At 40.1% G+C, this 27,569-nt stretch overlaps 4 non-coding genes across 4 annotated transcripts; all 4 read right to left on the bottom strand.

The window, feature by feature from the left end:
• Window positions 1–7,663: 7,663 nt before the first annotated feature.
• On the bottom strand, window positions 7,664–7,736 carry TRNAK-CUU (transfer RNA lysine (anticodon CUU)). Its single transcript has one exon. It is a non-coding gene; the product is annotated as a tRNA-Lys (tRNA).
• Window positions 7,737–14,354: 6,618 nt separating this feature from the next.
• TRNAK-CUU (transfer RNA lysine (anticodon CUU)) lies at window positions 14,355–14,427 on the bottom strand. Its single transcript has one exon. It is a non-coding gene; the product is annotated as a tRNA-Lys (tRNA).
• Window positions 14,428–24,419: 9,992 nt separating this feature from the next.
• Window positions 24,420–24,491, bottom strand: TRNAH-GUG (transfer RNA histidin (anticodon GUG)). The gene has a single exon. It is a non-coding gene; the product is annotated as a tRNA-His (tRNA).
• A 628-nt stretch (window positions 24,492–25,119) lies between these two features.
• Window positions 25,120–25,191, bottom strand: TRNAH-GUG (transfer RNA histidin (anticodon GUG)). The gene has a single exon. It is a non-coding gene; the product is annotated as a tRNA-His (tRNA).
• Window positions 25,192–27,569: the final 2,378 nt, after the last annotated feature.

The raw sequence follows: 27,569 nt of genomic DNA, 5'->3' as shown, positions 1-27,569 counted from the left end.
GAGAGCGTACAACATGCAAATCTAGGGTCCTATGACAATCCAGGAACAGGAGGACTTACAAGAGCAAAATAATAGAACTTCATCACACTATACAAAAGGAGGACACACAGCCATGAAAAGGGGTAGACGTAAGTGGGGACAGCGGTAAGGAAGAAGGCACAAGGGCCCAAATATAGAGAGTAAAAAAGCGTACAAGAGTAAACAACGAACAGTCGGCATACAGACGGCCCACGCAAGAAAAGCAAAGCCCCACTCGGGGGAGCGCGGGCTGGGGGGGGGGGGAGGAGGACAGGAGAGACAAAAATAACTACCAGACGAATAGAATAACAGGTTATGATATCAAGTTTACAATTTTAGTGTTATCTAAAGGAAAACACCAATTAGGGTGTTTCCAAGTTTTGAAGTTTTTTAGGTTTACAAAATTTGGAAAAAAATTGATGGACGGCGGCGTCAGAAAACAGCGCAAAAAGTAGTGCCCGAACTGCAACTGTATGTCTAACAAAACTATTGTCTTTTTTTCTTTCTGTATTGCTGAAATACCACTGTATAATGTAAAATGTACCAATGTACTAATGCACAAACCCCAATACGGTTTAAGAGCTGTACTGTCTGTCAATGCAAAAATAAAGAATGATAAAAAAAAGAGAACATCCAAAGTCCTGAAGTTCCAAAGTCCCGAAGTTTCAAAGTTCCGAAGTCCCAAAGTTCCAAAGTTCGGAGGTGCCGAAGTTCCGAAGAGTTGAAGTTCCGAAGTTGCCGAAGTTCTGAAGTGGCAAAGTGCCGAAGTACCGAAGTTCCGAAGTGCTGAAGTTCAGAGGTGACAAAGTTCAGAAGTGCCGAAGTTCAGAAGTGTTAGAATATATAAAGTGCTTTTTTATGACTTCAACTGAAAATCAACAAACAAATAAATAAATTATATTTAGCAAGGTTAAATGTTGGTCAGTTAGAGATTTTTCAGTCCTGGGATGAAAGGAGCAAAAGCCTAAGGTGTTTAACCTTGGTGGTCCGGTGGGGAAGTCCTGGCTGTCCTAGGGGTGAGAGTAAACTCTAGCCTGCAGCTCAGGCTAGGGTTCACTCTTGCGAGAGCGGAGCCCCAAAAAAGGCTAAATAAAAAAACATCATACCTATCGCAGTTTGAAAGAAACAAACAAAAAAAAAACAGATGCTGAAAAAGTAATCCATCTTCACCCATGGAGGGCACCAAACAGACTGAGCTCTGCAGGGCGGGGGAAGGATTATAAAGCCTGGCCCGCCCTGCAATTAGGCTTAATGGTTTAAGCCATCCAATCAGACTGCTCTGACAGGTAAATGAAGAGACTGACAGGTAAGTCTCTACATTTGCCTGTCACAGCACTCTGATTGGTTAGCTTGAAATCCAACCAATCAGAGTGCTCTGTGTCATTTTACACAGCGTGGGAAAGTTCTTTGGAATTTTCCCACACAGTTTTTTTGTTGTTGTTTTTTTTTTTAACAGTGAACAGCCACAGGCTGCCTACTGTTTACTAGACATGCCCCTACCCGCGGTTTAGCGAGTAGGGGCAGAATTTACTAATACTAAGTAATCTTTACTTAGTATTAGTAAATTTGTCTGAAAGACCAATTTAGGACTTTCAGCCTTTTGGTAAATAGCTCCCTACTACCCTGGGAATTAGGGAGTTATCTACTAAGCGGCTGTAAGAGAACATCCGAAGTCCTCTCCTGGATAGGTCGCCTTCACGCAATTAAAATGAATTTATTACCAAGGATGTTGTTCCTCTTCCAGGCATTGCCCACGAAAGTCACGAAAGGGGACCTTCAACCCCTACAAACCAACATAGATCAATTTATCTGGGCACGCAAAAGACATAGGATAGCCCGACACGTACTCTACCGACCAAAGGGACTAGGGGGACTGGGACTCCCCAATCTTCACCTGTATTACCTGTCAGCACAGCTAGCCCAAATAATAGAGTGGCACTCACCCCCGGAAAGACGCAGATGGACAGACCTGGAATCCCTAGTGATGGGAAGGGACCTTCCCCAGTATTGGATCTGGGTACCAAAAGCAGACAGACCACCCGTACTCACAGACTGCCCAGCTATACTCAATTCCATTAAAATATGGGACGCTAATGCTCAAAAATACGCTCTAACCAGACTGCCCTCACCTCTCACCCCATATCTGAGAAATAGGGCATTCACGCCGGGTATGCGGGCGAGGGACTTCTAAGGACTAGAATACACAGGCCTGCAGAGATACCATCACCTATACGACGGAGACACATTCAAAACCTTTGACGAACTAAAACAGGCAGGGCCACTACAGACTAGAGACTTTTTTAGATACATACAATTACAGGACTTCGCTAACCAGCCTAGGGTGAAAGAGACAGCCAAGGCCCCAATGACTAGTTTTGAAAGATTATGCATGACGGAAACCACTCGAACGGGCCTGATCACCGGGCTCTACGCACAACTCAGCGCTCCGGAGAGGAACGCAGAACCCCTCACATATATCACCCAATGGGAGAAAGATCTACACCAAACATTAGAAGGGGAGGACTGGAGGGATATATGGGAGGCGGCTGCCAAAGTCTCCATATGCGTAACACTTCAGGAACAGGCATATAAAACCCTCCTGAGGTGGTACGCCACCCCGGCCAAACTATATAGAATGGGGAAAACCACTACAGATATATGCTGGAGGGGATGCGGGGAGAAAGGATCATATATCCACATGTGGTGGACGTGTCCCAAAGTAGAGAGATTCTGGTCGGAAATAGAGTCATTAATAACAGCAGTCCTGGAAAGACCAGTACACAAGGACCCCTGGACATTCTTACTAGCCAAACCACAAGACGACCTCACGACAAAGGAACAAAAACTAGTTAACAAACTAACATTAGCAGCCAGAAGAGCACTGACACAACAATGGCTCAGCCCAGACGTCCCACCTATGAGCAAAGTCACCCACAAAATACAGGACAACTTTCTCATGGACAAACTAACAGCGCAGGTACGGAACACCATGGGCACCTTCTCAAAGATGTGGCAACCGTGGGAGGAATGCCTAGAAAGAATGGCACGCACAACATGAGACAAGACAGCCAACCGAGGAGGTACTCACTGCCACACACACAGGCTAAGGGCGCGCCCGGCGAGTCCCCCACCTTGGGCACGTTGCCATCCCCCCTCCCAGATACCTAATATAACCTCGCCTTCCTCTCTCTCTGACTTTCACACACAAAGGAGGGACACAATACCCACCCCAAAAAAATAAAAAATAAAAAGTGGGGGGAGATAACAAAAACGGCACACTAGAGAGCGTACAACATGCAAATCTAGGGTCCTATGACAATCCAGGAACAGGAGGACTTACAAGAGCAAAATAATAGAACTTCATCACACTATACAAAAGGAGGACACACAGCCATGAAAAGGGGTAGACGTAAGTGGGGACAGCGGTAAGGAAGAAGGCACAAGGGCCCAAATATAGAGAGTAAAAAAGCGTACAAGAGTAAACAACGAACAGTCGGCATACAGACGGCCCACGCAAGAAAAGCAAAGCCCCACTCGGGGGAGCGCGGGCTGGGGGGGGGGAGGAGGACAGGAGAGACAAAAATAACTACCAGACGAATAGAATAACAGGTTATGATATCAAGTTTACAATTTTAGTGTTATCTAAAGGAAAACACCAATTAGGGTGTTTCCAAGTTTTGAAGTTTTTTAGGTTTACAAAATTTGGAAAAAAATTGATGGACGGCGGCGTCAGAAAACAGCGCAAAAAGTAGTGCCCGAACTGCAACTGTATGTCTAACAAAACTATTGTCTTTTTTTTCTTTCTGTATTGCTGAAATACCACTGTATAATGTAAAATGTACCAATGTACTAATGCACAAACCCCAATACGGTTTAAGAGCTGTATTGTCTGTCAATGCAAAAATAAAGAATGATAAAAAAAGAGAACATCCAAAGTCCTGAAGTTCCAAAGTCCCGAAGTTTCAAAGTTCCGAAGTCCAAAAGTTCCAAAGTTCGGAGGTGCCGAAGTTCCGAAGTGTTGAAGTTCCGAAGTTGCCGAAGTTCTGAAGTGGCAAAGTGCCAAAGTACCGAAGTTCCGAAGTGCTGAAGTTCAGAAGTGACAAAGTTCAGAAGTGCCGAAGTTCAGAAGTGCCGAAGTTCAGAAGTGCCGAAGTTCAGAAGTGCCGAAGTACAGAAGTGCCGAAATCCTGAATTTCAGAATGCTGAACCGAACCGAATATTTTCCCCATGCAAATCCCTAACCAACATGATGACTTAGCCAGGTAAAAAATAAATAAATAAATCCAATGTATGTGTGTGCGTATCTATCTATCAATCTATCTATCTATCTCCAAGTAATCAGGACTAACACTACCTTAAGGCAGCACAGATGGCCTCCTTAGGTGCCCCAGCTGGCACATGCATAGGAGGGTGCTGTGTCATTTTATGACTTAATGAGGTAGTTCTAAAATGTCCCTCAGTAGCTCAGTGCACCAACTGCTGGAACTCACAACAAAAATATACATCAAAAAGTAAAAAAATTTAATAAAAGTATAAACGCCAGATGTGCATCACCAGACCCTGGAGGGCCCTCTACATTTGGTTTGTCCCATTACTGAATGGAGTTTGGATACGCCTAACATAATAACAAATACAGTGGGTGATTATGATACTTATAGTAACAGTCAAATTAATTTTAGGAATAAAACTAGTAGAAAATAATTAATCAATATATATGAAAAAAAAAATAAAACAGAAGTATGAGAAAAAAAAATTGCAAATACAAATGAAGAATTGATCAGAATATTAATTAATATTAAAAAAAAAAAGAATAATAATATATGTAACCGACCACCGGTAACCAGACTGGTTACCTCCGCTAAACTCTCCTCTCAGCCAGACTGGGACTGTTCGTGATTATAGATCTCTTCCCCCCATTAACCAGAGGCAATATAGTTCTGGGAGTAATCTGTCTTTATTGCTCAGAATGCATTTTTTTATGCCCAGATCCCCAGAATGGGGTCTCCATTCTTTACACATTGATCCTGCCCAGGCGTCCCTGTGTCTGAAGATAATTGAGTCAAGGATCAGTAAGTTAATTATCTCCTGAATACAGAGGGGCGTGGCCACCTGCCGACCGGAATGGCCACATGCTAACTTAGCTCCGGGTACAGCAGTCACAAAAACTATCTTGGAAGCAGCTAAAAGCAAAGATGTGGAACCCCAAACGCTCCCAAAGCACCCATACTGGCTCCGGGAAGACCCCGGCAGGGAAACCGGGTTGGGTTTCCAAACTATTTAAAGATTATACTGACCGCATGTCGGAACATGGCCCAGCAACTTCAGAGGTCTCGGCTGCCTCCGCAGATCACAATATTAAAGACCTTCTCAAGAATCTACCCTCTAAGGCAGACCTCACAGCAATGCTGGGAAGATTGGAAACATCCTTCCAGCGCAAGATGAAGAGTCTGGGATCAGAGATCCGGCAGGTAGGCCTCCTTGTCCAAGACTTGGAGGATGACAGGCAGACCATACAGGCCCAACTGAACACCCTGAACACCCTGACGTCCAGGATTGAAACCCATGAGACACACATGTCCCAACTCCTAAGGTCACTAGATGAAATAGATAATAGGGGGCGAAGAAACAACCTTCAAATTAAGGGCCTTCCTGAGACCGAGAATGAAGATATCCAGACAACCCTACAGGAGCTGTTCAATCTCCTGTTAGGCCAGCCAACCGAAACCCCGGTCCTCTTTGACAGAGCACAATGCTTTTTATGGCCTAAAAACAACACGGGGAGGCCCAGAGAGACATTATTTGCCGCTTGCACTATTTTGCCAGATACTGAAGAAATTAAGAGACACGAACGCTCCGCTGCTATTTCACGGACATGAAGTCCAAATCTATCAAGATCTATCATGGCACAGACAGACATACATACATACATTCATACATACTGGCATACATGCATACTGACATTCATACACACATAGACACAGACATATGTTCATAATGACATACAGACATACATAAGGACATACAGACATACATTGATACTGGCATACATACATACATACATTCATACTGACATACATGCATATATACAGACATACTGACAGACATACATACATTCATACATACTGACATACATGCATACTGACATAGATACACACATACACGCAGACATACGTTCACAATGACATGCAGACATACATTCATACTGACATACAGACATACATAATGCCATACAGACATACATAATGACATACAGACATACATTGATACTGGCATACGTACATACATATAGACATTCATGCATACATTCATAATGACAGACATACAGACAGACATATATACATACGGACAGACATACAGACATACATGCATACAGACATACAGACATACATTGATACTGGCATACTTACATACAGACATACATTCATAATGACATACATACAGACATACACACACACACAGCTCATTTTTCAGCCACCCTCCTGTTTCTTATCTTTTCTTTGCAGGAGGGTGACTGGGGCTGATAGGAGTTGGCGTGGCTCACCCTCTTCACTGGCGCACACTCCTCCCGTGCGAAGTGAGCTGGGAGGAAGTGACCACTTCCTCCCAGTAGCACTTGCTGCAGCTGCGTTTTTGTTTTTTTTTAAAGGGGCCCAGTTGCGCTATTAAGCGGCCACAGCGCTGACCGGGCCCCTAAAGATATAGGGACCATCGGGTGCCCATAAGTGCATGGGCCACCCAATAGGCCCCAACAGCGTGCGAGCTCCGGTGCAACCATCATGGTTGTCACCTCCTGATACCACAACTTCCCCTATCTGACATTGGGAGCTGTGAGAGAGGGGCCAGGCATTAAGCCACTCCACAACCTAATCCCGAGGGATAATCTCACAGCATTGCAAACGTTTTATCACAGTCAACTCACACACTTTGTACGAACAGGCCCTATGGCACAATGCGCTCAATGAGACCTTACAACCTTTGAACACCACTGCACGGGACGGGTCATAAAAAAGAAGCTACTATCCATAATGTATGCCCTCCTCCTCACCAAACAGTCCAAACACTTTAAAAAAGTGTTAAAAAAAAAAAGAGCCAAATACAGTAAAACCCTGAAAATACAGTTACAACCCCCCAGAAGTCTTATATCCCCGGATAGCTCTCGCTGCACCCAATCTGACCAAATAGCCCTCTGATCTGTGGGGTTTTGGGGGAACGCCACTACATTAAAGTTTATACCGACCGCTAGTGTGGTCTTCTGCCAAAAACAGTTCCAGGCGGTTAGAGGTATTTACCGCGATTGTTCCTCTCCCAACCTTATAGCTCCCCTCCAAAGAGGACTCTTCTGTGGTATCTGGAAAGGGTGAAAACTGACTGGCAAGTTAAAGGATCACTATAGGGTCAGGAACACAAACATGAATTCCTGACCCTATAGTGTTAACACCACCATCTAGCCACCCTGGGCCCCTAATGCCTCCATCAATATAGAAAAATCTTACTGTATTCAAGCCTAAAGCTGTAACTCGTTTTGGTATGTAGTCGTTCGGGAAATAACTTGTGAATACGTGTCTGCTAAATCTCTACTTTATTTAATATAACTTTGGAAATATAAATATTGAGGCAATGTGTAGAAAAAATAACAAAAATACTTCGCCCAACGTGGGGCTCGAACCCACGACCCTGAGATTAAGAGTCTCATGCTCTACCGACTGAGCTAGCCGGGCTTAACAAAATGTCTTTGAAGTGTCCTGAATATCTGCTCAAGGTCTTCCAAAGCAGGCTAAGCCTACATTTACTGTAGCTGCATTTAACTTAGTTATGTCACCAATGGACCACAGCATGTGTTGGAACAGCCCAGCCGTGACTTTTTCCCAGGACCAAACTTGCCAATTAACAAACAGCTGCAAATTATGAGATGTGTCTCCATGGATAACTTAGAAGACACATTTGTTATATATAGATAATATACATTAGTTGTATATGGGGTACAAGACTGAACTCCATTGGGGTATGTCTAAATAGGGAGTTTTAATACACAGTGGCATATAGTATATATGCTAATACAAGGAGAATGAGTGTAGTGTACACCCCAGGGGTATATTGTAATACAGTGTATTCCTGGGGCTATATCTAAATTCAAGTGGGATTACTACACTATATAGCAGGAGTTTATCTAAAAGTTTAGAGAATTTCCATATAAAAACGAATATTAGAGTAAATTAAGTTCAATGCTACAGGTCTTTGCCAGGCGATGATTGGATAAATTAAAATGATGATAAATAAAAAAAGAACTTGCATTGGCCGGGAATCGAACCCGGGCCTCCCGCGTGGCAGGCGAGAATTCTACCACTGAACCACCAATGCTTGAATGAGTTTATATGAACTCAACTGGTAGTCTACAAGCTCCATATGTGGAGGGTTATTTTGTGATTTTTCTCTCTTTTTTTGTTTGTCTGAGTTTACCAGGTTACTAGTGGTAAAAAGAAAACTAAGCACCCATACAGTGTGTATCTGTGCATTGTATATTGGTCCAGGGGTCCCAAGCAAATGCTTGTCCAGGGTCCAATCAATATAAAAGACAGCCCTGTTGCTGAGATATGATATCTGTCTAAGATCATAAGTGAACTTAATTTCCCATAATACTCAACCATACTAATGACGGTACTATTTCTCTCCAAATTCTTTGTTACACACTTTGCTCCGATTAATAATATATGTTTGATGTTTTACAGTCCCTAAGTGGTTATTCTGTTTTAAAAGTATTTGGTTTGAAGACCATATAAAATTTCTATTTGCAAATTAAAGAATCAAATACACCAACATAAAATGTATTTATGTATATAGAATGGAGTGAGCTGTACTTGCAAAAAACTATGTAATGTATGTGAGTGTGGGTATGTATCTGTTAGTAGCAAACTCACAAACAGCGGTGAAAATCAGGCCTCTCGCCCCCTTGGGGTATATGAAATATGGAACTTGATAGTAGATTCAAGTATATAGATGTCTTCAAAGAAATGGATAAAAAAAAGCCATACATGGTGAAGTATGTAATAAAATTACAAAAGCACATTTATTGATTGCACTTACAAACAGAGAAGAATCATAAGCATATCTCCACTACAAGTGGAACTGGATAGAAGCGTGGTAGATTGGAGCCAAATCCCAGCTTGAAAAACCCAGCAAACAGGTAAACGAATAAAATATGAAACAACAAAAGTCCGATATCCAACACGTTTCGTCCGACAATATCTGTAAGGGACTTCTTCAGGGATATATGTGGAGCCTTGTGTAGAAGTGCTTCTTATACCCGAGGTAATTCTTCATAATGCCGTTCACCGGCAGCGTGCGTTCCAACGTCGAACGCAGTAATCCATTTCCTCTGACGTCTATCCGGTATTCGGCACATGCGCCCGGGAAACTAAAGGTCCGCAGCACTAGAGTACTGAGCGTGCTGGGACGTGTAGTACAGGAGATCAAAACACAGGAGAACAAAGTACACAACTAACGATATGTCGCCATATAGACATAGAAAAACGGAATCCTAGCAACGATCTAACAAATACATATAGCAAATAGACAAATAAATGTACATGTATAATATAGAATATAGAATACATGAAAACAGTTAATAGAATGAATACACTGATGAACTGGTCAATAAACTAACTATCAATCCGTCAATATATATGTAGACATTATTATATTAATAAACCAATCGATATATATATTGAGATAATCTCTATATGTATAATATACAGAAATAGACTAGTACTATATACTAAGCTATTATACAAAATGGAAGGAAAAAAGAGAGAGAATTAATATGTATGACAAAATTCAATTGTCTGAAAATAGAACTAAATGATTATGAGTATAAAAGATGAGAGAGAAAAAAAAAGGGGGGGGGGGGGTAAAAGGTGAATACATATGAAATCCAAATAACAAATCCAATGTTCTAAAGTATGAATTAAAATCAGACCTTGTAGGTCTATTTCTGCATTGAGTCCATGTTGTAGAGTCTTAAGGGTGTATATCCAGAATGCTTCTTGGCGAATTAGTTCTTGGAGTTTATCTCCTCCTCTAACGCCTAATGTTATATGTGCTATGCCAAAAGCTAAAAAAAATCCCAACAAAAAAGGGGACATGTATTAAAATGTTTTGGAACACTATGATCTAATTTACCTTTTTTGATATTATTAAAGTGTTCCAAAAGTCTGATGTGAAGTTTCTGAGTAGTGCGGCCCACATATTGGGCCCCACAGCCACATTGAAGTAGATAGATTACAAAAGTAGTTGAACATTGGATATGTTTTTTGCTCTGATATGTTTTTGATGTATGAGCACCAACAAAACTAGTAATTTTCCTTTTTTGATTTTTGCACGTGGAACAATGTCCACAACAATAAAACCCTTGTAAGGGTTTAAGAAAAGAAGCAGATGTGGATGCGGAAGGTATAGATAGAAGACTAGGAGCTAAGTTATTTTTAAGATTGGCCGCTCGTTTGTAAATAATTGTAGGTTTGTTAGGGATAACATCTCTAAGTACATTATCCCTTTGTAGGATGTACCAATATTTATTTAAATTTTTTTTTGATTTGTTTAACTTGTGAGTTATATTGGGTGATGAACGCTAATTGAAATTTGTTTTTGTGAGTGTCAAAATTATTTTTAGCTTGTTGTCTATTAGGGTGATTATTTAGAAAATGAGATCTATCTGTATTAAGTATGGTATGTATATCTACATTAATTTGATCTTGATAATAACCTTTTTCTACATAGCGTGTTTTGATTGTCTGAGCTTGTTGGAAGAATGTGTTGTCATCTGAACAATTTCTTCTGAGACGAATCAATTGACTTCTTGGTACATTGGAAAGCCAAGGAGAATGGTGGGCACTAGACAAATCTATGGCTGTATTACAATCAGTGGGTTTAAATAATGTTTTAGTTTTAAGTTGATTTTGATCCACATAGATAGGGAGATCTAAAAAATCTAAAGATACTGAACTAATGTTATGTGTAAATTTAAGATTATAATCATTGGAATTAATAAGTTCAAAAAAAGGTTCAGACTATCAGATGAGCCCTCCCATACAAGTAGTTATACATGTACATTTATTCGTCTATTTGCTATATGTATTTGTTAGATCGTTGCTAGGATTCCGTTTTTCTATGTCTATATGGCGACATATCGTTAGTTGTGTACTTTGTTCTCCTGTGTTTTGATCTCCTGTACTACACGTCCCAGCACGCTCAGTACTCTAGTGCTGCGGACCTTTAGTTTCCCGGGCGCATGCGCCGAATACCGGATAGACGTCAGAGGAAATGGATTACTGCGTTCGACGTTGGAACGCACGCTGCCGGTGAACGGCATTATGAAGAATTACCTCGGGGATAAGAAGCACTTCTACACAAGGCTCCACATATATCCCTGAAGAAGTCCCTTACAGATATTTTCGGACGAAACGCGTTGGATATCGGACTTTTGTTGTTTCATTTTAATATTTTATTCGTTTACCTGTTTGCTGGGTTTTTCAAGCTGGGATTTGGCTCCAATCTACCACGCTTCTATCCAGTTCCACTTGTAGTGGAGATATGCTTATGATTCTTCTCTGTTTGTAAGTGCAATCAATAAATGTGCTTTTGTAATTTTATTACATACTTCACCATGTATGGCTCTTTTTATCCATTTCTTTGAACATCTATATACTTGAATCTACTATCAAGTTCCATATTTCATATACCCCAAGGGAGTGAGAGGCCTGATTTTCACCGCTGTTTGTGAGTTTGCTACTAACATCACATCTTTCACTAAATATTTTTAATTGTGTTACGCTATGATTTGTAATTATTTTTTGTCATTTTAGACTTTATCCTATTCCTATAGAAAATAGACCTACTTTGGTTATATTTTCCAGGTTGTATTTTTATTGCATGCTTATTGAATGAGGTTTCCATCTCTTTGTTGCACATTTTACTATTTTGGGTGTTAGTGAGGTACACCTGGGACCCTTTCAATTTAGCAGATTTATTATCTGTGGTTAGTGTGTATACTATATTCTTTTTCACTTGGGTATGTATCTGCACTTACGTTACATATTATATTGCTTAAGTTGCTTTTTTTAGCCCAGTAATCAGAACTGGCATTACCTTAAGGCAGCACAGATGGCCTCCTTAGGGTACCCCTGCTGGCACATGCATAGGAGGGTGCTGTGTCCTTTTATGAGTCGGTGAGGTAGTCCTACAATGTCCCTCAGTAGCTCAATGCATCATTTGCTGTAACTCACAACAAAAATATACAACAAAAAGTAAAACACAAAAAGTGTTGCGCCAAGCACCTTGAACTACGATAGTGTTTTGAAGTGCTCATGGTGCTTAAAGTCTCCATGCAAAGCTACAGAGTATAAGCTCCAGATGTGCATCATCCATGCAGGTAGGAGCTCTTTGAGGGTCATAAGTGATAATGGGGAGACCTATCGTCCCCTCCTGCCCACATTACAGGCAGGTCAGTGCCTTAAGTGATAATAGGGGGCCTAGTGTTCCCCCCTAACTCCCACTCATTAGTGGCATGGGAAGTGTTAAGAACTACTTGGTTCACAGGCTAGAGTTTATGGCCCTTAAATGGGCAATAGTAGACAAACTTCATGATTACCTATATGTGAGAGAGTTTGAGGTGAGAACGGAAAACAATCCCCTCACGTACATACAGGCTACAGCTAAACTGGATGCCAGAGGACACACATGGTTGACGGCATTGTCAAATGTTTATTTCAACTTGAAATACAGACTGAACCCCAAAAATGTCAGTGCTGATGCACTATTATGTCGATCTGGACTTCCCCTTTATCAAGAGGAGAAGGAGTGGGAAGAGGTCCTGGGACCTAGAGAGAGCTCCGTGCAATATGGCAATAGTCGTAGAGAGGCCATAAGATTTTGACGAGCTCAGAAGAGTAGACTCTATTAGCTGTTTTCCTGGAGCTATACCAAAGGTGTACAACGCTTCCATTATCCTACAACAATGGTTGTCTATCATGGCTGGCAGTAGATACATGGAGAGCTCAGTTTTAAGATTGGTATACAGGGTATGTCTTCAAGGCCATAAAGGCAAACAATCCTAATCTTCTGACCATTTTTCCATCAGGCGAGAACAAATTACAACTGGAGGATGGCCTGCTGTATAGAATAGTTGAGTACCATGACCACCCTGGTGCTTCCCCACCAAATAAGAGCGCTGCATAAGCATAGGCATCTAGGGGCAGGACAACAGTTGTGATTTTTCTAGTCCAAACTGAGAGATACTGTGGAGCAGTACATTAAAACCTGCAAAAAATTTGTGCAGATGAAGACTTTACGAGTAGGCTGCTCCCATGGGCCATCTTATAAGTAATTGTCCCCTGGGCCTGATCTACATGGGCTTTCTGTGTATTGAAAATGACTCTACTGGTATTGGGAATGTCCTGGTTGTCACTGATCACTTCATCTGCTACGCACAAGCATTTCCCACCAAAGGCCAAAAGGCAGTGACGGTTGCAAAGATCTTGTGGCAAAAGTACTTCTTGCATTATGGGCTGTCCAATTAGATACACTCTGATCAGGGTAGAGATTTCAAGATCCTGCTCATCAAGGCGTTCTTGAGCATTCTCAATGTTAATAAGTCAAGGACTACTTCCTACCACTACAGGGTTTTCACCATACATTTTAATGTTTGGTAGGGAAGCCCGCTTGCCTATAGACTGAGAGTTTCTTCAAATGGGTCGAGTCCTGCTTCCCATTAACAATATGTGACGTCACTGAAGCAGAACATTAAAATGGAATCCATCTGTAGTAGAGTAGACTGCAAGATAGCTGACATTTGTCTTGTTAGGATTGTTAGTGTAGGATTATGTTTATGATTATGTAGGATTATGCATTAAGTAATTTTTCTTTATGTATATGAATGTCAGCTTACTACTGGTAAAAATAAAATAACACTCCAAACCCATTTTACCTAATTATGCCTCATTCCCAGGAAGTGTTATTGGAGAGGAATTATTCAATGGACAATGTGTCATCCTATGCTTCCCATATACTATATCAATATCAAAGTATTTCCACAGTGTACTTTAATAGAGTGTACTATATAGTATTCATGCTCACCTATTATTCACTAGAGTATTATTAATACAGTGCACTATATAGTGAGTATTCACACAGGAGTATTAATGCAGTGTAGTAAATAGTTAGTATTTACAAATGAGTATTAATACAATGTACTATATCATCAATATTTACACAGGATGAGTAGTAATAAAATAAAAAAACAACACAAAATCGGTTGTATGCATAGTTCTTGTAATAAAAAGTAACGCCCAACGTGGGGCTCGAACCCACGACCCTGAGATTAAGAGTCTCATGCTCTACCGACTGAGCTAGCCGGGCTACTGTTGGTGAAGGCAAAAGTATCCATGGGAGAGTGTGAGAGCTCTTCACTCTTGATCTGATTTTATTAGTTTTAGACATGTCACCAATAAATCATAGCACGTGTTGGAAGAATCCAGTTCTGACGTTGTTCTCCAGGACCTAACATTGCAATTAACATACAGATGCAAATAATGGAGCTACCACCTCTAGTAATGACCTCTAAAGTGATCATTAATGGGAAGTGTGTCCATGGGTTAGAAGACACATGCCATCTCCAAGTGTCTCTATTACACTTCTCAGGAGGCTTTCATCTCCCACCAAGAGGTGGCATTCTTTAGTCTCTTCCCAAATCACCATGATTAATAAGAACATACATTTGTTGCCAATTTGGGAGATCAATAATGATACTATACAGTGTACTTGTATATAATGTATATGAAAACAATGTACCACAAGGTGTGTATATATAGAGTGTATTTACACAGTGTGCCACAAGGTGTGTATTTATATACAGAGTGTATTAATACAGTGTGCCATATAGTGTATATTTATATTCACAGTGTATTAATACAGAGTACCATGTCATATGTATTTATAAAATGACCAGGGAGTATTAATACAGAGTACCATGCGGTGTATATTTATGTATAGATGTTAAAATAATATTGTAAAAGGAAGTTGCATTGGCCGGGAATCGAACCCGGGCCTCCCGCGTGGCAGGCGAGAATTCTACCACTGAACCACCAATGCTCACTTACTTTTCACGTTGTATACCAGAGTTCCTAATGCTACAATCTGTGCATTACTTTTTTTTATATTTTATTATCATGGAAAACACCATTAAAAAGAAAGGAGAGCATTAGAAATGTAATAAATACACAAGTATGTAATCTGCATCAAGTCACAAAAGTGAGAGTGTTCTCTGCGTCAAGGTTGTTAGTTGAATTTGAACCTGGGTGAATCTGTGCTCTGAAATCTCCACTTTTTGCAAAAAGAAAAGAGGACTCGCCATTCATCCATAAAGCATTTCAGCAAGTTAAAGTGCTTTAAGGGTACGGAGTGTCCCTTTAAATTTTAACTCTCTCTTTAGTAAATAACACTTTTAAAGGGAACCTGTCAGGCACTATAATTTCTTAAAGATGTACACACATCTGATGCCATCAAACACCAAAATCTAAAAATATATGTTTATAGCCATAAAACTAATCGTTTAATTACAGATGTTATGCTGTTCACAAACTGAACCTGGCATGTCTGTGGTTTGATCCAATACCTTCTCAAAATCTTGGCAACACTCTACATGGGGATATTACAATATTTCATCAAAAAATAAGTAACATTTCTATATTTTAACTAATGTTCTGAAAATATAAAAAAAAATATGTCCCCGTGATTGGGTGTTTCAGAAAACCCAGACCAAGTCACAGAGAAAACATGGTATCCACACCAAAACAGTTCAAATTACCCAAAAAGTTTAAAAGCGCCCACCACAGCTATATATATATATAAATATTTATAAAGCGGTCACTTCTAAATTGGTTATCGGCATGCAAATCCCGAAACAAAAAAGTTAAAATTTTAATTTTGTTCCAGCTGGCTAAAGGAATACTGTTAGCACCAAAACAACTTAAGCTTAATGAAGCTGTTTTTGGTATATATATCCTGCTCACATTCATTCCAGATCTATTTCATTACCCCTACTTATACCCTTTGTGTCACTATACCCCACTCCCTCTAGCATGTAAGCTCATTGAGCAGGGCCCTCAACCCCCCTGTTCCTGTGCGTCCATGTGTCTGGTTACAGTTACATGTCTGTTAGTCCACCCATTGTACAGTGCTATGGAATTTGCTGGTACTATATAAATAATAAAATAATAATAATAATGTTCCTGCAGTCTCAGTACTCAGTACGTCTGCCATTTAGAAGTTAAATAAGGTTTTCTTTTGTTTATAAAGCACTAGTCACATGTTTACTGACTGTGACTCACTTTGGTGCTTATAGTGTCCCTTTAAGTAACACAAACAGAAAAAACTATGTACAAAAAAAAACAAAAAACAATAAGCAGCCCAGAAGGATCAGTGACCAATTTTTGTTCTTTATTCCTTTGAAATATAGTTTTTTTGTGTTATGTATTCTTTTGTAACAAAACGATAAATATATACAATATCACTATTATTGTTTAAAGGGCAAGATATAAATAAATACTGATAATTGACTAATTATTAAATGTACATTAATTCCTACGTTCATTTTTTTTATATCATTCCTTAATTATTACATAATTAACATGATTTCAAACTTTGCCATTAATTAACTCCAGATACAGTTTGGTAACATTTGTGTCTTCGTGTTAATCATAGTCATTTGAGAAGAGACTATTCAATGACACCTTTTGCCATAAGATGAAAGTCTCCTGTGTCAGTGAGAGACGGTGAGCAGGCGACTTGTTAGAAATGGCATGTGTCTTCTAGCTATCCCATGGACACACTTCTCCTTAGTGGTCACATTACAGGGTTTGTGGGCAATAAAAAGCAATAGCTCCATAATTTGCAGTTCTTTGTTAATTCACAAGTTTGGTCCTGGGAAAAAGTCAGTCCTTGTCTTCTCATGAACTTAGAAGTCTCATCCTAACCTGGGGTGACCAAGGTTTTGTGACACGTGTGATGGTCCATTGATGACATACCCAAATGTTTAGAGTTAATAATGCATGTGATGGTATAACGGCTAGCGTCACACAAAGTCTAAACTCCAGGACTTACTAACGCTTTTTAAAATACTGCCAAATTTTTAGGCCGCCATTGTTTTCTATACATATGTAAAAAAAAATATATATATATAGGTGAATAGCAGTGCTATAAATTATGCAGCAACCAAGTAAGTGAACATGCTCAAAATACTAAATATATATATATAGAAAAAAAAAGGCATGCAAAAACAATTGATAAAGTGACACATAAAACTGTGAGTGTATTTAACAAATTTAGACTTTATCCAGAGGTACTTCTAGGTTTACATAGACAAAAAGGAGGAGGAACAAAATAAAAATATAAGAGATAGTGTATGTCCACAATGAAAATATCACAGTAGAGCAGTTAAGTTCTGCGCTACATGTATTCAGAGACAGTTTTCCCATTGTGACAAAACTGCAGTTCTACCACAACGAAGAGACATTTTTTCCACTTAAGAACTGTACTCCCAATCTCTGAGGTTTCCTCTACCCTTCACCAGAAACAGCCCTGAAGAGCACCCACACTCCAAACCCACCCAGTGACGAAGCCTCACAGGAGAAGCAGCAAGCCTCCTAGCGGTCAATCTGGCTGGCTAAAACTTTTTAAACGGGTGGGAATTCAACACAATGAGTTCGACAAGAGCACTCTTTTGACCAGAGCAGATGAAGGGGAAGAGATAACCGGGGATATAAAACATGTGGGGGTTATTTATGTTTTTCATGTGTTTGGGGATATAATGTAATAGAGCCCTGATGTTTGGGAGATAATTTACTTAGCGGTTACTGATCTAGTTATCTCCCAGACTCAGATGCGCCAGGGTGGGATTAATTGTTTAAACCATGCACCCCCAATAAACTAGTTCTTATTCAACTCTCACCAAGTCTCAACTAGTGTTTGGGTGAGAGCTATAATCACTTCAGGTAGCCAGCGCAGAAAGAGAGGGACCGTTGACAGAGACAATCAAGCTGAGTGTTGAGTTCAGTAACACCCACAAGGTTTCAGGTCCATGGCACATACTACACTGCAAACAGCCCCTTCAACACACACAACCCTACAATATTTTCCCTTCGATTAATACAGCCCTTCAAGCAGCCTCCCCAATTCCGCAACCATACAAGCAGCCTCCTCCCACATACGCAACACCACAAGCAGCCTCCTCACACATTTGTGTTTTTAAACTGAAACATTGACAGACAGTGCAATAAAAGCTAGGTTTTAACAGAAAGTAAGTCCTGTGAGTACTACCATCCTTGGAAGTTTGTATGGGATTACTGCAGGTTACAACATAAGATATTTGGATTTCCATGAGATATCTTATGTAAATTAATGCACATATGAATTGACACACAGACCTACAAACACACTGATGCACACACAAGTTATAATTTCCATATTTTTAGCCACCCTCCTGTTTGCTTACCTTTAGGGTGCAGGAGAGTGGCTTCCCTTAGGTCCAGTGGGTTCTGCTGGCTAAACATGATGGAAGTTTGGGGCTGTACGACGTCTGCTCCTCTCTTCTTTTCTCTGCATTCTGCCAGCCCTCCCTTCTCTGCTCTCTGGAACCTGGGAGGAAGTGATCTGAACTAATTTTCTTCCAGCAACATCTGACAGGGACGCAGTCGCCCTGTTAATGGGCTGCGGCACCAGGAAGGGCCCATCGAGCTGCCCATCGAGTGTTCCTAAGTGTGCAGTTGCAATAGCGGTATTTCTGTCTCTGCAACTATAAACATACTTAACGAAACATACATTCATACACTCCACGATCCATTAAAGCACAATGACCAATAAAAACACACACACAGTGACCCCTACATACACACAGTGACCCATACACACACAGTGACCCATACACACACACAGTGACCCATACACACACACAGTGAGTGTCCGTAAGTGTGATTGACAGCTGATGGGCCCCAACATTAACGGCAGTAATTATGCTGTAATCCACCATTATCCACAAAAATACACCCTACATACACATTCCACACCAATACACTCCCGCTTTTACAAACATCTGCTCTACTCATCAGTACAACAATGCATTTATACAGTTACACTACATACAAGTATACGTCTGCAATTAATACTCTCTGGCACTACACAAGTTATACTGTAGGATTTACACACATCAACCATATACACTCCTACTTTGACACATATAATGATTATATGAAATTACATAGAAATACATCACTGCTTTCACATACATTTCAGTAAATGCATACTAGTAGTCAACAATGCTCTAAACAGAAGCATTCATACGAGCACCATGTGCAAAAAAGCACATTCAATCATACAAGCAGTGCAGGAGAGCATTCACGCTGATGTTTCACACTCCGATACAAAGGAAACCATACAGGGTTTTCCATTAAAGGAAGAATTGACAGAAATTCTAAGCGAATTTCAAAAATGTATGACCCAGGTTTTATCACTTGCTGTTTATATACTTCAACCAATTGGTTTCCACTTTATGGTACTATTCTTTGATCAATAGCGCAGCCCTTAACTCCTCTTTCTTTTTCCAACTTCTAGAATTGTTTGTAAGGACGTAGTGCAATGATGGATATAAGAAATATTATGAAAAATAATTGAGCTTTATTGTTACCTTATCAATAGAAACTTATACCATCCTGCCTCAATCCAATTATTAGAAGCAAAAATACCAGGTGTGGGAATCACCCTGAGGCTGAATAACATCCAATTTAGATAAGTTCAAAATCAACACAGAAAATAGAAAGGAATAGAAAAGCCTCTCTCCCTGGAAATATTACTAAGTAGGCTTTAGGAGAAAAGGAATGAATAAGAAATAGGCTAAATTAAGCTACCGAAAAGCATAATAATGTGAGAAAATAACCCCGAAATTAAAATTAAATTGTAGTGCATTAAATCAAACCCCCATAGTAAAAACAGAACAAGAAAGAGCCCGACGCACGTTTCAGTGCCAAACAGAGTGCACCTTCGTCAGGGGTAAAAACTTTTATCCCTGACGAAGGTGCAATCTGTTTGGCACCGAAACAGGTATATCACAGGTATGTCACAGTTATGTTGTAGTTGTCACACAGGTGTTCTGATGCTACCAACCAAGCATTCATTTTTTTATAAGTTATGATAAATACTATAACATTGGACAGCAATACAAGACAAACAAGAACATCAAAAATGTATCCAAGCATAAGGGTGGCTCTGTGCTCTGTATTAAGTCATCAGGATTGGGTGCAAGATAAGAGTATTTTTTATTATTTATAAAATAACTTTTATTACAAATGAAGATAAAATCCCTTAACCGTATTGTACTGGATTGTTAAACCACTATATAAGTAACTGGACTGCAGTATCAAATGCTCCTTTTAAAAGAACCTCACACTCACTGTGTTATTAAAGGGAAGGTTTACAATGTACACCAGGTCAGCCTAATATACCTAATGAGTCTGGGAGTGTTCTTCCTCTCACCTCCCCATCCTTCCAACACATCTACACACTTCTGCACAGCTGAAGGGGCAATGACATTTGTCCAGAGAAAAAATGCAGGACACAACCTCAATGAAGGGGTCTGGGTTTAGTGGTCATTTAGTTTTAACTAAAAAAAAATCTGGTTCTTGCTTTCAAATCTCTACATAATGCTGCTCCCACCTATCTATCCTCCCTAATACACAAGTATGTCCCGTGTAGGCCCTTACGCTCTGCTGAAGACTTACGTCTATCTTCTGTCAGTACTCCCACCTCTGATGCTCGCTTTCAAGATTTCGCGAGGGCTGCACCGTTCCTGTGGAACTCACGTGGAACTCACTTCCCTCCTCCGTTAGATGCTCACCCAGTCTCCACTCCTTCAAAAAAATTAAAAACCCACTTCTTCATAAAAGCGTACCAATTAAACTGCTAATAGCTCCCGACTGATTCCTCTCTTGCAACTGTCAGTCAAATACTATCCTTATCTTTTGTGTCACTTTACCCTACTCTCTCTAGCATGTAAGTTCATTGAGCAGGGCCCTCAACCCCTCAATAAATCGTCACAAAATTTCAGTCATTCCTGGCTAGGATGAGACTTCCATGATACCGAGAAACCAAGGGCTGGCTTTTTCCCAGGACTTTGTTTTTTAACACAGGACTGCAAATGGAGTTATTACCCTCATTCTAAACAAGACCTCTTAAGTGGCCATTCATGAGAAGTGTGTCCGTTGGATAATTACAGACACATGCCATCTCTAACTGTCTCTATGACACTTCTCAGAAAGCTTTTATCTTCCAGCAAGAGGTGTCACTATCTAGTCTGTTCCCAAATTACAACGATTAACAAAAAAGACACAAATGTTACCAAAATGTAGTGACAAAGGGGCTTTAAAAATGAAGATATTATTCACAATTTGTTCTGTCATTACACAAAGTGGACTTGTATTTCCACTAAATACAAGGAGTACTCATTCAGTGTACTCAGTGGGTAGAATTAAATATAGGGAGTTTATATATGGGTACAATATACAGAGTTTTCTTACAAGGTAACATATGGATCCACAAGTTTCCATGTATTAAATGTGGTATTTGACTGATCTCGGCAGGATACACTGTATTAAGACTCCCTATCTTTAGATGTACATGTGGGGTACACTTTATTAATGTTTATATATTCCCATGGGGTACAAACTGGTGTGTTATACCTACATACAAGGGTTATTCATACAATGTACCCTAAGAGGAATACCCAAATAAAATAATTATTAATTACAGTGTACCCTAGGAGTAGATTAAAATAAAGGGAGTATTTACATATTAATAAGTATAAACATTGAGAATAAAGTAAGTTAGTGGGGGAAGGGTGTACAGAATTACTGTTAGTGACAGTATCCTTGATCACACATGGGGGGCTAAGAAAATGTACATTGCATATGCCTATGTCAACAATGGAGCATTATTATTGTGTATTAAATTATTCTAAATAAAATTGAATGTCACAGGTCTGTGTTTGGAGGTAATTAGAAAAAGCGGATTTAAAAAGTTGCATTGGCCGGGAATCGAACCCGGGCCTCCCGCGTGGCAGGCGAGAATTCTACCACTGAACCACCAATGCTTACATGGAAATGCTATATTATAGCAGAATTGTGAATGTTACAAGAATCGAGAGTATTAGAAATGTAATAAATACACTAAATTCATTAATATATATTCTACATCAAGTCACCAGTGTGAGAGTGGGCTCTGCATAGAGTCAGTCCGTCTGAATGATATATTTGTCCTAAATTATATGTGGGTAAATTACTATGAGTATTGGAAATGTATGAGATAGTTGTATTCATGACAACCAAGTATGAATTCTTAGTCTATTCATCAGGGTGAGTGTGAGCGAGCTCTGTATCCATTCAAAGTGAGTGTGTACTCTGTATTATCACCGAGGTAAATGTGGGTTGGTTATGTGCTCCAGGGTCAGTGTGAGCTCTGCACTTATGTATCAGCTTTATTTGGTAGGTGAGGATATTGCAAGTATTACAATAATAAATGCAGTAAATAATTTCAAAACCACTTTAACCCCTTAAGAACTGAGCCAAATGTACAAGTTGTGATCAAAACAAAACGTAAACAAAACCTGGCATTTGCGCTATATGTCTGTCCTACCGTAATTCACCTCTTTCATATTAAATGCACCCCCCCCCCCCTTATTATATATCATTTTATTCAGGGGAAAACGGGCTTTCATTTAATATCAAATATTTAGCTATGAAACATAATTTAATATGAAAAAAATGGGACAAAATAAGAAATGTTATTTGTTTAGTTCTACATGACATTTTACCTGTCAATGTCATAAAACTGTTTGCTTTAACTGCAATAAAATACCCATATTTGTATTCAGCAAAGTCTCACATGTAAAACAGTACCCCCTATGTACAGGTTTTATGGTGTTTTGGGAAGTTACAGGGTCAAATATAGCGTGTTACATTTGAAATTCGCCAGATTGGTTACGTTGGCTTTGGGACTGTACAGTAGCCCAGGAATACAATTTACAACCATAATGGCATACCATTTGCAATAGTAGACAGCCCAAGGTATTGCAAATGGGGTATGTCCAGTCTTTTCTAGTAGCCATTTGGTCAAACACTGGCCAAAGTTAGCGTTAGTATTTGTTTGTGTGTGAAAAATGCAAAAAACGCCAATTTTGGCCAGTGTTTGGGACTAAGTGGCTACTAAAAAAGACTGGACATACCCCATTTGCAATACCTTGGGTTGTCTACTATTGCAAATAGTATGCCATCATAGGGGTAATTTTCATTCTTGGGCTACCATAGGGTCACAAAGGCAACGTAAGCAATCTGGCGAATTTTCATGTGAAAAAGAAATGAAACACAAGCCTTATATTTGACGCTGTAACTTTTGAAAACACCATAAAACCTGTACATGAGGGGTACTGTTGTACTCGGGAGACTTCGCTGAACACAAATATTTGTGTTTCAAAACAGTAAAAAGTATCGCAGCAATAATATCGTCCGTGTAAGTGCTGTTTGTGTGTGAAAAATGCAAACAATTTCACTTTCACTGACGATATCATCGTTGTAATACATTTTACTGTTTTGAAACACTAATATTTGTGTTCAGCGAAGTCTCCCGAGTAGAACAGTACCCCCCATGTACAGGTTTTATGGTGTCTTGGAAAGTTATATATAAAGTTAAATATAGTGCTAGCAAATTAAATTCCCTTTACTTTCGGCATGGGTTGTCAGGCAGGTCCCGCTAATTGTAATTAATTAAGATACCTAATGTAAAAATATTACATAAATATATATATACACATATATACACACACACACACACATACACGTATGTGAATATATGTATATATATATATAATTTAAAAAATATATTTTATTTATATATAGGTATATATATATGTATATATTTATGTATATAGATATATATTATTTCGTTCTAGGTGTATTTTGATATAAATATATATATTAATATCACATACAGTTAGAACGAAATAACACATCTATATATTTTTTTATTTTATTTAACGTATTTACATATTTTTTTTTATAATATATATATATATATATATTCAGTATACGTGTATTTTTTCAATCACATGGCCTGGGGGCCCCCAGGAGGGAGGATCTGCCGCAGGGGGCTCCCTGGGAGTCCCCCCAACCGCGATCGCCGGCGACCGGGTAAGTAAAAAAAAATGGAGGGCGCACTATTACGCCTGGCGGCATTTAGAGCCACTTAAAATAGGGCGTAATGGTACGCCCTCTGGTCTTAAAGGGTTAAATAACAAAATGATAAAAATAAACTGCCGTGACCCGGATTCGAACCGGGGTTGCTGCGGCCACAACGCAGAGTACTAACCACTATACGATCACGGCAAGCCACTCACATGAAGTGTACCATCTTACATGAGAATGAAAGGATGAGTGAAAGTGGATATATCATTTCATTAGGTTTGCTTGAAGTTAATCCTTTAAACTCTAAACATCTAACCACCAGAGCCCCTACAGTTTAAAGACCTAAAATTCCGTATCGGGCATTAGTGACCCCCCCAACCCCCACCCAAATGAAATGCTGTAAAAAAAAAAAGTACAAACTCACCCACAATCCAGCGTTGGGTGAAGCGCCCAGCGCAGACCTCTGACATCAAAGGGGGCCTCATGCCGTCCAATCACAGGCTTCTCATGCGTGCGTGCGAGGGGAGGGAGAGGGTGGACAGGGGAGGCCAATAATAAAATAAAACAAAGGACAAAATCAATTGCTGGAAGGCGAAGAAGCAGAAAGGATTTGCAATTCCTGCAATTGAGAAGCATTTACTTCAGTCGACAGCACGCTGTGCACGGTGAAAACAGATGTAAAATATGCACAAAGTTTACATTAGGCAGCCCAGAACAGATCACCACAGAACAGAGTCTGCCTCAGTCACGTGTGCCGGGAGTGCAATTAGCCCTCGGCACACAAGTGGTAAAAAAATAAAATTACAATTGAATTTTGAGAGAAAAGTTATGCCGTGACCCGGATTCGAACCGGGGTTGCTGCGGCCACAACGCAGAGTACTAACCACTATACAATCACAGCGAGCTATGCCCTAGTGATGCAATGGTTTTCTCAAACTAGAGGATGGAAGGATGAGAGAGCTGAGTGATACGGACATATTCAGTAAAGTGAGCATTTTCAGTTATTGGAAGTGTAGCCAAACTGGAAGTACAGCTTGGGACAGAAGACTCTGGTTCCCTGGCTCATGGAAGGGCTTGGAGGCAAGTTTTCTCCTCCCAGATTATGGACCTTGTCCCTGAACCCTTTGAATGTATCCAGATGGGTTATAGTCAATGAGCAGAGGGGATATAGGTGGGCTCCAGAGTCCAGTCCTTGTTCTACCCCTGGCTAGAGCTCATTGAACTCTGGGTATCACCAGGACCTATTTGCCTACTGAGCCCCTGACCAGAAATTGATATGGAACTATTTCCCGGATCTGAACTGTCCTGCAATCCAGTGAAATTAAGGAGTTGCTCGGTCCCTGAACAACCATTTACAGTGCTCTTCAGGGATGATGGGAAGTGAGGAGGCATTTGAGGTTACCCTGGAGTTGGAGGCGCCACTTTCCTGGGGGATTCTTGAACATCTTGGCTCCTGACTGGGAACAGCCACAAATGTACCTGGAACTCTGTGCTGGATTGGAGGTTGGAGGATGTCCACAACACAATTGTTCTTTAAATTACTGTAACTTAGGCAGTGTACCTCCGATCCCAGTGCTCTTTGGACAGTGGATAGCTGACCTTCCAGCTATCTTGGGATATGTATTATTTGGTGGTTACATTTTGTGAAAAAGGAGTTTTAGGGCTCATATTACCTGGCGCTTCTGTATGAATAGGACACAGCGGGGGGGGGGGGGGGGGGGAGGGACACAATTCATTCTGAACGGACCTTATTAAGTCTTATCAGCCCAGACAGAGTAGTGTCTGGGAGGGAACTGTATTGTATTACATGAATCACCCTCATCGGTTTAAAACACATTGATTGTATGTAAAAACAACTGTAAATAGGGTCATACACAATGAATAAAAAGATCACTCAGCGTGGGCTGCTTCTCATAGGGGAGCGTCTTAATATTAGAAAGATTAAAATATACAGCATGTAGTCCTTAGGAGCGCTCACATATGCTGTATATTTGGTTGTGTATAAATATGAGTTGGTTGAATAAAGTGTATTCAGTTTCACCCTTCATCAAATCTCAGCTGACGTTTTGATGAGCTGCAATAATCATCCAGATGTGGGAAAAGGAGGAAGGTTGGCAGCGATACTCAGATGGAGTACTGAGCTCGGTCACATAGCTGACTGAGTGAAATTTTCCAGTTTGGATATTTTCATTGCGGGTATATCTAAAAACAGATGGTATAAGCTGCAGATCTATTGTCTGCAGCCTTTACAAGACCGTCCCCTTCTATCACCGCCCAGACATTCTGTGGCTGTCCAATCACAAACTTCCCAGTGCAGCTCTGTAAGAAGTCTCTGCAAGGCAGTTGCACTGGGCAATTGCTGCCTTTTGAGTTTAGCTCCATTGAGCGAACCAAACCAGAGTGTAACAGGACCGGTTGTCTAATTGATAGCTATGGAGCCAATTTCTATTGAAATCGGAACTTTTTGTAAAATAAAATAGAAAACACTATTCACACATAAAGCACTTCAGCAAGCTAAAGTGCTTTAGGAGTCTGGGGTACCCCTTTAATAAAGCACCCCCCTTCCCCTCCATTCCTTTAACTACAGCAATTTGATCTAATTGAAATGCCTGAAGTTCTCTGGTGCAGTCTCCAATAATTGTTTAACCATTTTTGCACAGTTTAACACAAAATAAGGGTCCCTGGCCACCCACAGGATGTATGGCTAAGGCAAAGATTCCACGCTTCTTTCTAGCCAATTTATACCAGCAATGGGCGCAACACAGAGTACTAACCACTATATGATCACGGTGAGCCACTCACATGGAGTGTATCTGCTTACATTAGAGTAAAATGATGTATAGCTTGGAGGAAAGACGAGACGGGGGGATATGATAGAAACATTTAATACATAAAGGGAATCACAGCAAAGGAGGAGACTATATTTAAAAGAAGAAAAACTACCACAACAAGAGGACATTGTCTTAAATTAGAGGGACAAAGGTTTAAAAATAATATCAGGAAGTATTACTTTACTGAGAGGGTAGTGGATGCATGGAATAGCCTTCCAGCTGAAGTGGTAGAGGATAACACAGTAAAGGAGTTTAAGCATGCGTGGGATAGGCATAAGGCTATCCTAACTATAAGATAAGGCCAGGGACTAATGAAAGTATTTAGAAAACTGGGCCGACTAGATGGGCCGAATGGTTCTTATCTGCCGTCACATTCTATGTTTCTAAAGGATGACTGGAAGTGAATATATCATTTCATAATGTTTGGTTAAATTAATCCCTTAATCTC

The sequence above is a fragment of the Pelobates fuscus genome, chromosome 3 (assembly GCF_036172605.1).
Source record: "Pelobates fuscus isolate aPelFus1 chromosome 3, aPelFus1.pri, whole genome shotgun sequence".
Taxonomy (NCBI): domain Eukaryota; kingdom Metazoa; phylum Chordata; class Amphibia; order Anura; family Pelobatidae; genus Pelobates; species Pelobates fuscus.
This window is presented reverse-complemented; position numbering and strand designations above follow the sequence as displayed.